Raw genomic sequence first — 12,071 nt, forward strand, 5'->3', positions numbered from 1 at the left:
ATTACAGCTAAGAATTGCCAACAGGAAATGCAGTGCAGTATTCACAGTGAAATGTTGGCACCCTGGATTTTTTCCCCTGGGTAAGCAATCCCTCTTCTCCCAGGAGTGGGGTGCTTGGTCCTCCCCTTCTCGTTGACAGGGGGGTTTCAGCCAGAATTTGGGTTTTCAGGAAATTTCAGTTCCTGCTTTGATGTACAACATGACATCACACGCTGAGCACAGTTGAGGTTGGTGGAGAAAGAGCAGCAGGAGCTCTGAGGACTTTCAGGTCTTTCTGTGGACAGGTCTGTGCTCTCACCATGACCTGCTTGTACTCCTGCAAGTCCCAGATCCCTCCCAAATCCGTGGGACAAGTAACCTGAGTTTGGATGTTCTCCATCAGCACGAGGCTGTTTCTCGAGGCACATGGAGGGGCTCATGGAGCTCTGCTGCTTTTGGAAGGGCCTGATCCCTGCTCCTGCTGGGGGCTGCTCCTGTGCTTGAGGCTGACTCACGGGCAGGAGTGTGGCAGGATCCAGCCTTTAATTTGCAAATCCCAGGAAGGGGATGTGTTAATCAGTCACTTCATCAGTGGAAGGAGTGCGAGATCCGTGGTGGCTGCATGGGGAGGATATAAATACAAGCTGGATTTCTCCAAAACTTGCCTTGTAGAATTTTGTCCCTAGAAGGGAAAACGTTATTTTGCTGCTGAGTCCTGAATGTAAAATTTCAGATCTGTTGTAAGAAGCCCCACAGAACTAACAAAAAAAAGTTAATTTTCATCTGTGATGTTCCATGCCATGTATCTGGAGCCTTGTTACTGGAGCAATATTTGACAGGGGCAGGTAAAAAATACTCTTTTCAGTAGACTAATAGTGTTTCTCCATAAGGGCAGTTAATGGAGGTTCTGTGCAAACCCACAGTAATTTAGACAGGGCTTCATGATGAACTTCTTTGGTGTGGCAGGGTTATTTTAAATGCTGCTCCAGGTGCCTGCTTGGACTTGTCAAACTTGCCCTTAGCGAGGACCAGTCCCCCACAGATAATTCCTTTTTCACGCTGGAGCCGTTGTTGTGTCTTTCTGTTTAAGTGCTTGACAGAAAATGTCCACAGCTAGGCTGTGCATAATGTACACTGTCAATTTGTGAGATCCTTCTCCACAACTGTGCTGAAAGAGGGACTTTGTCACAGGTTTCCTCCTCCTCGCAGCCCCACAATTTCACTGGTGCTGTTTTGTCATGTTAATGTAATTCACTTAAAATATTTAAATTGTCCTTAATTAATTGAGGAAGGAGATTATCATGGTGGTGGACTTGTAGGCAGTGTGTGGAGCAGAGCTGCCGGGGTTTTGGTGAATACAGGTGATGGATGGTGTTGACGTGAGCGGCTGCAGTCGCACAGTGTGCGTATACACAAATTACACCGCCATGTGTGTTCCTCCCTGTTAGCAAAGCCTTTTGTTTATATATACCCAGCTATACATTTACACATTATGTAAATAAACACACATATGCCCATGCAATTTAATTGAATATATGGCTATGGGTTAAGAGGCATGTTACTCTGATGAAAAACATCTTATGGTACAGAGTAAAAATATTTCCGACGTGCTTTTGAGCCTCCTGTAGAATTTAAGAAGGAACTGCAGAGATTTCTTTAAGGTAGTGGTTCAAGCCATTGCATAGGAAGGCCTGGTATTCTTCCAAAACCTCCAGGCTGTTGAGTTTCTCAGAAACCCATTGAGTTCCATTTTCATTTAACTCCTTTTATTCCATCATGGGATTTTTCCATTGATCTTTGGTATATGCAAAATGGACATTACCCTGTGAGTTTTGTTTCAAATTAGGTTCATACTTCTAAGGCAATGTGCAAGAAATCAGGCATGTAGATCAGTCTTCCCAACCACAAACCCCCCAAAAACTGACACAAGCATCTCAGGGTGTAATGAAGAGTTGTCATTCAGTCATCCTTGGGAGTGCAACAGGGGCTTTGATGTCCTGAGAGAGGCACAGAGTGATGGGTTTGAGGCTCATCCACACTGGTGGCGCCACTGGAGGGGCCCCTGGAGGTGGTCTCTACTGGAAAAATGCCGTGAGGGGATGGTGAACCCCCTGGGAGGGAGCTGTTGCTGGACTTCCCCATGGGATTGTGTTGCATCTCCTCCCTGGCATTCCTTGGGCGTGGGTGCTGGCACAGCAGTGCCTGTTCCTCTCAGTGCAGGGCACCACGCCGCAGGTGCCACGTCTTTGTGTCTGCCCCACAAAGAAACCTCTGCTTTGGCTTTTTGTTTGTTGTGCTTTCCCCTCCGTCTCCTGCGCAGCCGGGGTGCCTCTCCTCCAGCTGTTCTGTGACACTGAGCAGCCATCAAACACTGGAAGCCCAGATCAGAGAGCAGCAGTGACAGATTCCCTGGAGCAGGCAGGCCAGGTCCCAAATCTATTGTTCCTACCAGAAAGCTCAGCAGAGCGACTTGACAGGTTTTTAAAGCACTGGAGAACTTCACCAGGAAGTTTCCTTCCTTTGCTGCCCCTTTGCCTGGCTCTGCCTGGAGCCAGGTGCTGAGCGTGTGCTATTTTGGCAATTAGCAAAAAGGGGGATATTGCTGGGTCTGAGCACAGGTACACAGGGATAATCAGGTGTGTGGGAATCAGCAATCCCTCTGCAGGCAGGGGCCATCACTGGGCTGCTTTGCACTATTGCATTCAGACACCGTGTTCTGAGCGTCTTTGTTATCGTCGCCTGATAAATAAACAGCCCTAAAATTACAGAACTTATTATGGTAATTGAGTGAAGAAAAGGAAATGCAAACCGTGCCTCACTATCTATTACATTGCCAGTGCTAAAGTTGCCTAAACCTGTGCTACTCAAATGATATTGTAATATTAGCCTTCTTTCTTTTTTCACAATGATTGTTTTCTGTCCATCTCAAGCTGGATGTCAGTTCATTTAGATTTACATCAAGTAGTAAATTAAAATAATCACTCAGCAAACACTCTCAGCTCAGTTTTCTCTTTCAGTCAGGAGTTGCGAGAGATGCTTGAAGCATTCAAGCAGAAAATATTGCTGTCTAGATATTTGTCCTCTGGGTGATAAAGGAGGCATTGTCTTGGGACCCACTCAGGCCTCGGAGCTGATAGTAGCTGTGCATCACAGCTGTGAAGTGCGCTTTGTTATGTGTCTGAGGATTAGGGTTCAGGACCTTGTTTTTCTTGAAATACCAGACTGATCAGAGCTGCATATGTTCGGGGGAAAGCAGAGGTCGATGGTTCTCTGTCCACATTTTTACTAGATTATTTTTGGACAGAACTCTGGGAGAATACCCTGCAGCTTAAACCATCCCAAGAGTTTTTCATATTCTGCATTATAACCGTCATGGAAAAAAGGCTGTAGTTTATCTATCTGCATTTGAAACAAAAGGCTACAGCATCACAGACACGCCAGGCTTTGGACCCACACTGGAGCAGGCTGAATTTTGCTCTTTTGTGCTCCATTTACAGTACAGCTGCCCATTTAGAAGCACAAATGCACCTTGATATAATAACCAAATCCAAAGAATGGCTGGCCTCAAGGGTAGCACAGACCGACAGTTAATCTTAAAGCAGGAGTGGTGTACAGAGCAAGGGTGTGGGGGGACAGAAAAAGGCTGTTCTGTGTTTCTTTGCTGTCTGTTCCAGAAAAATAAAACCAAAAAACAAATGTGTATTTCTATCCACATTTTTTGCTATTAAAAAAAAATTACCCTGCATTTGTTTTCCCCACCCCAGCCACAAAACAAACAAACCAAATGCCCCCAAACCAAAGCAGCGTTTATTTTGGCAAAGATGGCGTGGACAGAAGTGCTTGTAGTGAAGGTGCTGTGGTGAGTTAAGGCAATGCTTCCATGCCAGTTGAGGTCTGAGTAAAGGCTGCAGGATGTGGGCACGACCTGCTCAGCCTCCTCTTTGTGGCAGCACCATGTGGGAGTTTGTGGAATTGAGGCTTTGGGGCCAGGCTGTTGTCCTTTGGTGATACCACAGGATCCAACTGGATTTTACTGATAAACAGAGGGCTGGCTGTGGTTCTTTTGTTGTAAGTCAATGTGCACATACACATTGCAGATCCAACTTGCAGTGTCTGTGAATCTCTCCCTCCCAGAATGGGGCTCTGATCAATAGGCAGAATAATGCCTTTGAAATTATTAGTGCTAATCACAGAACCCCACTGATGGGATGGCAAGAGAAAAGCATTTGCACACATGCAGGATAATGCCTGGGGGTTTCTTGGCACAACTTTTAACCCCATCAAGCTTCTGCGTAAATTCTGAGGGTCACCCATACGTTTTTACTTTTAAAATGAAGCCTTTCCATCCACCATTCTTCCATGGAGCCCCATCCCTGCCCAGCACTGGGCTTGCACATCGCTACCATAGCTCTTCAGGTCAGTGGGATGGCTCAGGTGCTCCTCTCTCCGTGGAGAACTGAGCTTGGAGCTGTGCTCCAGGGCACTCGAAAAGCAGTTTGGGACATGAATTTGAGCTTAGGGGGTTTCATTAATGAGGTTATTGTCATGACAGGGCACCAAACAGCTCCTGAACATCTTCTTGTCATTCCAGTCTTTTTGTGGATGCTGTTGCCATTCAGAGGACAATTTTCAGGTTTTGGTGGGTGTGGCAAGAACAATCTAGAAGCATTTTTTCTGCCTAGACAAACCAGTTCCCAAGACACAAGAAGGAACAATAGGAGCAGGACGTGGAATGAGGAGCTTCAGTCAGAGATGGGCCTGTGTAATCATTGTTTGAGGGAAGCTCCAGACTGCCAGTTTAGTTCCCATTTGTGTTCTCTGAGCTGCTCAACACTCCTGCCCTGCTGCCCTGTGCTCCTTTCCTGAGGATTTCTGCTCAGGATGTGCATGGACCACATGGAATGGGGGAAGTGATTCCTTGTCACTTTGTGGCCTGGCAGACCTGATTTGCTGCAGTTGTGCCTGCAGAGAGCTGGCATCATGTGAAGGCATTTATCACAGGAGATATGCTGATAGCAAACCTTCAAAGAGTCATGGGCTAGCAGTCAATGTGCCCTTTGTTTCTAAGGAGTCTTTTCTATTTAGGTGTTTTCCTTCACTTCTGCTTCCTCCTTTCTTAGGAAATGACCATGGGCACTGACCTCTGCTTTTATGCTCATAGAAATCCCCCCTGTTTTATTTGTCTTGTGACTTTTTTTTCTCTCACTAGTTTTTGAAAATGCAATTTGGTTTTCTTTTTTCATGCTTTGCAAAGGTTTGTTTTGCCCTTCCTCACTCATGATAGCCCTCAGTCCTCTTTTGCCCCACGTTGTTGCTACTGATGGGGTTCCTTTATTATACCTTCCATGTGTTTCCCCCTTCTTTTCTAAACTTTCTTGTTTGTTTGTCTCATATTTATCTTCTTCCTATATCCTGGTAAAACGTATTAGAGATGCCTCTTACTTTCCTCTCTAATCCCTTTCCCACCGCATCCTCTCATGACTTTGGGGGAATTTTGAGCTGAAAATATAAATCAGGCTCCTATTCCAAAGCTGGACAACAGAAAGGGGAGTTCTCTTGTTGATTACATTTTAAAAAAACAAACAAAAACAAAAAAGCCCAAAAAACCAAAAAACACAAACAAACAAAACCCCAAAAACCCAAAAAACAAACAAACAAACAAACCCCCAAAACCCTAAACAAAACAAACAAACAAACAAAAAAAGAAATAAAAACAAAAAACCAATTGTTATAAATCCTGGTGGGGTAAAAAGCATCTCCTGGTGTGACTGTGAAACCTTCCCTCTCTGTTCCCTCTGCTCATATGGAGGAGACACAGGGGCCAGGACGCTTCAGAATGAAACTCATACCAATAATTACATTATCTTTGTGGGTTTGTATCACTTGAAAATCAAGTCTCAGAGTTTTACCTGATTTGAGTTTTTATGGGAAGAAGTGTTCACACAGGCCAATCACAATGCTTACTGAATTATTTGAAGTATACATTGTTTTCTAGATATCTTAACACCAGTAAGAATGTGGAATAGCTGAAATTATCAAAATATTGACATAAAACCTACACAAAGTGTGGCATTGTTGTTTGTGAATGACATGGCTTGGGTTTCTCTGCTGCTGACACCAAGCACTGCCATCAGAGCCTGGCATGAAACCAGGCACAGGAAGGGGGAATTCCCCTAGTTCTTTACAATGAGGGGGAAAAAAGGGAAAACAAAAAAAGAGAGCTAATTTCCTGACTGCAGGAAAAGAACTGCTGGGGTAGAAGGTTACCAAGGCCTCTGGCTCCTTGTGTGGAGCTGAAGAGAGTATTCAGAGAGTTCAAACACAAGGAGGAGATCTCTGAGTGCAGGAAACAGCAAGGCAGTGCAGGGTGAGAGAATTCAGCAGAGAGCAGGAGAGCATTCCTTTGCCCTGTGTGCATCCAGCCCTGGCAGGAGAGGGATCCCACAAATCCTTGTCCTTAGAAGCTCTTGCTAATTTGAGAAGGGTCAGGAATGGCAGAGGAATTTCCCCCTCAGGTGTGGGCATCTCAGGGTGATTCTGTATCTGATTAGCTGGCACCTTCCAGGAGGAGGAGCAGTCCCTGACAGTCTGTGCAGAGCCTGGCACAATGGCATCACTTTGGTGTAAATAAAGGATCTTGATTTGATTTATTGGTTAGGTAACAAAGTCTGAGTTGTGGCTGCTGTTGTGGGACATGAAGGACTGTGCCTGTTTTGTGGTGTAGCAGTTGTGAATTGACGTCAGGACAATAAAGGCACCCATTCCTGGTGCCTTGCTGCTGGAGATCCACAAGGATCTCTGATGTACTTCTAGCTCAGGATTAGAAAATACTGGAAGTATGCAAGCTGTAGGGAAAACCAAGTGCATTTGAAGGTTTCCTCCCTCTAACACCACAAAAGTTACCTTGGTGTCCTCCCTGACAGTGGGCCCTTGGCATGGTTCCCTTTGGCATGGGAAGTCAGGCGGTTTCGGAGCAGTGCCTGCATATTCCACACTGAAAGGGCACTGAAAAGGCAGCCTTGGCTGCAGCTGCTACCTGGAAATGCAGAGGCCGTTGTTTTCCTTATTTCATCTGTTGCTAGTCAGCTGGAAAGCACAGTGACCTCTGAGTAATGTGGTCATCCCCAACTCATGCTGATAAAACCTTTACACTGCTGCCTCTTGCCATCTCTCCTTCTCTATCTCTCTGAGATGTTCTGATCCAATCTTGACTTCCTTTGAGGTAGGGTATTGTGTCTTAATGCCCTAACCCCTTGGAGAGTCAGAGAAATTATTTTGAGATGTTTTTTTGTTGTGTTTTTGCCTGATTGACTTGGCTGCAGGGCTTTTATACCAGAAAGAACCTGATTCTATGGCCATAACCCTGGAGCCCTTTAGGACACTGCTCCTCTCAATTAGTGGCTACTGCTGAAGGCAGAGCAAAGGAATTTCCAAATCCCAGGATTTCAGTTTGTCCCCATGGGCAGCAAACCAGCAGGTGTAATCCCCTAGAGTTGGGAGGTAACAAATCTGAGTTGGTTTTTGCTCTCTCCACCTTCTAGGCAGCACTGGGCAGTCACCTGGCATGTTTGTAATTCTTGTTTCCATCACTAATAATTTTTCCTTGCTTACTCCTTACAGATCAGCATGCTGGATTTTATGGAGCATTTCTGGAGTTTAGGGACAACTGTCTGGGAATTTCCAGGTAATTGCCATTTCTTCTGCTTCTTTCATGAACTGCTCTGGGTGTTGTGACCTTCTCCTTGATCTCAGGCTGCAGGCCTCTCCTAATCCTCTAAATTGGCCACCTCATGATTACATTGTTGTCTTGAGATGCATCTTTGGATGCTAACTGAAGGATGCTTTGTGTCCCATCAGGAGAGTTTGACCAGGAACCTTCAGACTCCCAATTCTTATCTGAGCGGGTTTGCTAAATGGTTTAACCCTTGCTGGATAAAGAACTGTTTCTGTGATCCTGCCTTATCTGTGCTTAGTGTTGGAACTCAACTTTCTTGTCCTGGCAGAAACACTGTCACTTTCTGACTGCACAGTCTTCACCTTTTCAAAGGGCTGAGATTCACCATGGATTTTTGTGGTTGATTCTGGATTGTTTCATATTTACATCATCTTGATTTCTTTGGGAGACTCCAGATTGAAGAGAGGCAGTGTTGCAGTGGGGACCTACAGAAGAGCACTGGGTGTGACAGTTTGAGGGCCACCACACCATGGGCACACCAAGCCCAGCCCTGGCAGAGCTTTGTGCCCTGCCTGACAAGGCTGTTCAAGACCCAGATAAAAGCAGAGTGTTTTCAGGCTGGCACTGGTCCATCCTCAGCATGATAATGTGGGTATTGTGAGTTCCTTGGGGCAGGGACTGTGGTTTTCCATATGTCTTGAGTTGCTCCAGGATTGTGGCTGGCATTCTGTGAACCAAAGCTAATAAATCAAAGCCAGTTTTTTCTCATGCGCTTCAAAACCTACTCCATTTTGGAACGAGAAAACCACGTACAGCTCACTGCAGGCTTTGTCAAATTATTCCTCCCCTTCACACTTGGACTCTTCTTCATTTTCCACACACTTAATACTCACCCAGCTCCTTTCTGTAACTGGCAGCTGATCCAATTACACACTAGAGGTAGAAATACTGAAGTCTTACAGTTCAAATGTGGAATGATATGCATAGTCACTTTGTCACTCAAATCTTTAAAAAAAAAAGAACAAGGAAAGGAAGGAAAACTCGGACTGGCTGGCCATAATTAAGGGCAAAAATTGGAGCACACAGTTAATATGTCCTTGCTTTGCCAATACTGGGATGTCACAAGTACCAGTCAGGGAGCCAGAGCCATGTGGCTTCCTAGATAAAAATGCTGGCTTTTTTACTTCTGGGGCTGCAGTTCAAATCCAGCTTAAGGTTCTAAATGAGATGAGACCCTTAACCTATGCCAAAACTGGGGATCCCTCCAGGTCACAGCTGAGGTTATTGGCAGGTCACTGTGATTAAGCCTGTCTCCTGTTGCCTTCAGCACACTTAATGGCATAAATAAAGGGATTGAGGTCCAAGCCCTGCCACAATGCCAAGAAGCCTGAAGTGTTAGAGATGATATGAAGGCTGGCAATAATGATCCACTTTGAGTGAAAGTTAGGATGAGCCTAACAGGTACCCCTTGCTCTCCCTGTTGCCGTTGGACTGCTGTGTGTGTTGTATACCTGCTTCCAGAATTGCATTTTTGGAGAATTCTGGTTCAGGTTCTGAGCTGGATTTCAGACAGCATTTCGCATTCAGCTTGTAAAACTGCATAGCAGTACCAAAAATGTAGGAACCTTCAAAGCCTCCAAGCTCCTCCAGCTCCCACCAGAGAGGCAGAGATGAGAATCCCACATGACAAAAAACAAGCAATAATTAAAAATCCCTATTTTGCCCAAAGAATTCCATTGTTCGAGGTATGTAAATGTCTTCGCCTGCTTGTAAGTTATTTCATTTTTGATAGTTCCTTAGCTCAGTAATGTGAGCTTGGGAATAGAGGAGTCTGAAAGGAGTGTTACTCTGAAACAAAACACCTGTCTTTCAGTCAAGACTAAATTGACAAGCAACAATTTAGTTGTCTAAACTCAGAGCTTTCAGGATTTCAGACTACATAAATGTCAAGATGCCTAGGTAGGGCTCAAAGGTGAGCGACAGTGTAGGCAAATATACATTGGAACTTCAATTATCCAACCCCTGATCACTCTCTGTTACCTGAAGTTTAAACATGTCTGCTTTCACTCTGGGTTTCTACATTTTTTTTTCTGTAAAAAGCCTTTGTACTGAGTCACCTGTCTTTGCCCAGCGGAGTCTGTAAAGTTTTAAGAGCTCGTCTCCTGGGGAGCTTGCTGTGTCTGCCAGATCACAACCCCTCTCTGATGGAGCCTGTAATTATTCCTTCATTTTACCTGGTGCATTTGGATAGAAGTATTAAATCAATAAATTACTGTTTCCAGCTTTGCTGTCCCAGCCATGTTCCCCCTTTCCATAGGCTTGGTGACACTGAGGCACCTTCCTGCTGACACGGAGTGTACCTGCATGGAAATGCATTGAGGCCTGATTGGAAACGTTCCCTGCAGGGAGATTGTGTCCTCTGATGAGCAGCCAGGGCATGGGATGGACTTTGCTACTTAGCAATAGTCACCATTATTGCACCAAATTCCTCCCTTCATTGCTCTCCTGTAAAATCTTTGGCATTGAGTGACATCCAAGAACCAAATATGCCTTGATTTCCACAGTTTAGAAGGTTATAAAGCTGCTGAGAATCCCAATCAAGACTCTCAGAGAAATTTTGCTTTACATTTTCCTGACTTCAACCCTTTTTCTCAATACATCCCAGTTACTTTTGAGGGGTTTGCTGTGATTTGAGAGGTAGCAGTTCACATTGGCAGGTCCCTACACCAGCTACAGAATTAAAAAGTTTTGAGCTGGCAGGAAAGTATGTGAGACCTCCTCACCTCCTTTTGCATCTTTATGTTTTCCAGCCTCATTTTCACCCTGCTCTTGCCTTACATTTTCCACTTTTAGTTTCTCCCAGTGCTTCCTAACATCATCTGTTCTCTCTGAGGGGTGAAAGGAGCCCCTCTCCTTTTCTCCTTGCTCTCCAGCAATCATTTTCCTCTTTATCCTTTGGGGGAGGCATCTAAAGCAGAGTAGGGAGAGGAAATTTTTGTTTCATCCCCCAAAGAGAATCTGAATAGGCCAGTGTGCTGGGCAGGGCTTTCTGGGGAATGAGGGATGGAATGCACTAATCTGGGCTGGGGTCCCTTTCCAGACACACATTCCATGGTGGCACTGGGGGATAAAAGCTGCTGTGCACGTGCTGCCTCCTCTGCAGTGTGGGATTTTTGGGGTAGGATGAACCCCCTGAACAATAAACCAGCCCCCCTGAGAAAGAAAAAGGGGATTTCAGGCCAGGTCAGGCAACGTCTGCCTTCCCTTTTTAGCTGAAGGCAAAGAGCTTGATCCCAGCAGAACAAATGGCATAAGACATGGAGGATCCAGCATTGCACAGGAAAGTAAAATCCTGTTCTCCACTGAAATCACAGTTGCACAACTAAACCAAAAGGCAAAATGCAATCCAGTCATCTGTTGCTTTGGGAATGGGAAGAAAGCAAAATTAAACGGGTTATTAAATTGTAAGTTTTGTGGGTAAAGAGAAATTTCATTTGCCTGGCAGCGAACTAATATTGCCAAGAAAATACAGTGGCACAAGAAGAGGAGAGATGTTTAGGAAGTTCTGGTGTCTTAGGTGTTTCATGGCCATCAAAAATTGAAATAAATTAAAGTTGCACTTTAATTGAATTACACAATGACATCGATTTAAACATTTGTAAACAGATGCAATTCTGTGCAATGCTTTAAATTGCATTTTCTCACATATGCATTTAATTTAAATTTATTGAGATGGTTATTTATGTTAATAAAATAATTAAAAGCGGTTATTTAAGACTAACTATGAAATAGCTGTGTAACTACCTATATTAATAAGACAGTTAGTTAAGGGATAATGTCTATTGCTTTATGGTGTAATTGCAATAAACAGCTGCTGAGTTTGATTAAGAGCTGAAGTGCAGCTAAAGTGTTTGAGCAATCTCAAAAGCTATTTGTTGTAAGTGTACTACAAAGCAATAGCGATTATTCCTATTATACAAAAAGCCATACCATAAACATTAAAATACAGCACATGAGTAAGATGCTTTTTTCTTGGGTTGTTCCAGCATCTCCATGGGAATGGTGGGGCTGGAGGAGGAGAGCTGGGCTTTAGTGGAGAAGAGGCTTGGGAGGGGCAATAATTTTGCCAAACAGTTTTGCTCACACCCAGGTTCACTCCTGTGTGAGAAAACCAGGGAGGGTGCAGTCTGTCCTTGTGAGCTGTGTCTTTTCAGGGGTGCCATCATTTGAAAGTCTCTGGCTGAATCCCTTTCCAGTTTTATAGTAAAATTTCAACCATGGCTCCAGATCTGACTCAGGAATTTCTTCAGCTTTTTGTTGGAGCATAAACAGGAGAGTTGAGCATAGAGTAAAACCCCTTCTGTAACTTTAACCATGAAATGGCCACTGCCACTCCATAACTCCATCACTGACACGT

At 44.6% G+C, this 12,071-nt stretch overlaps 1 long non-coding RNA gene across 5 annotated transcripts in view; it reads left to right on the forward strand.

The window, feature by feature from the left end:
* Nucleotides 1-12,071, forward strand: part of LOC116994301 — a 144,477-nt gene that overhangs the window by 79,742 nt on the left and 52,664 nt on the right. For all 5 annotated transcript variants that reach the window (XR_004417448.1, XR_006162949.1, XR_006162947.1 and 2 more), the window contains exon 2: nucleotides 7,600-7,663. This is a non-coding gene — a long non-coding RNA (uncharacterized LOC116994301). The remainder of the gene's footprint in view (nucleotides 1-7,599; nucleotides 7,664-12,071) is intronic.

Source organism: Catharus ustulatus, chromosome 3 (assembly GCF_009819885.2).
Source record: "Catharus ustulatus isolate bCatUst1 chromosome 3, bCatUst1.pri.v2, whole genome shotgun sequence".
In the NCBI taxonomy this organism is placed as follows: domain Eukaryota; kingdom Metazoa; phylum Chordata; class Aves; order Passeriformes; family Turdidae; genus Catharus; species Catharus ustulatus.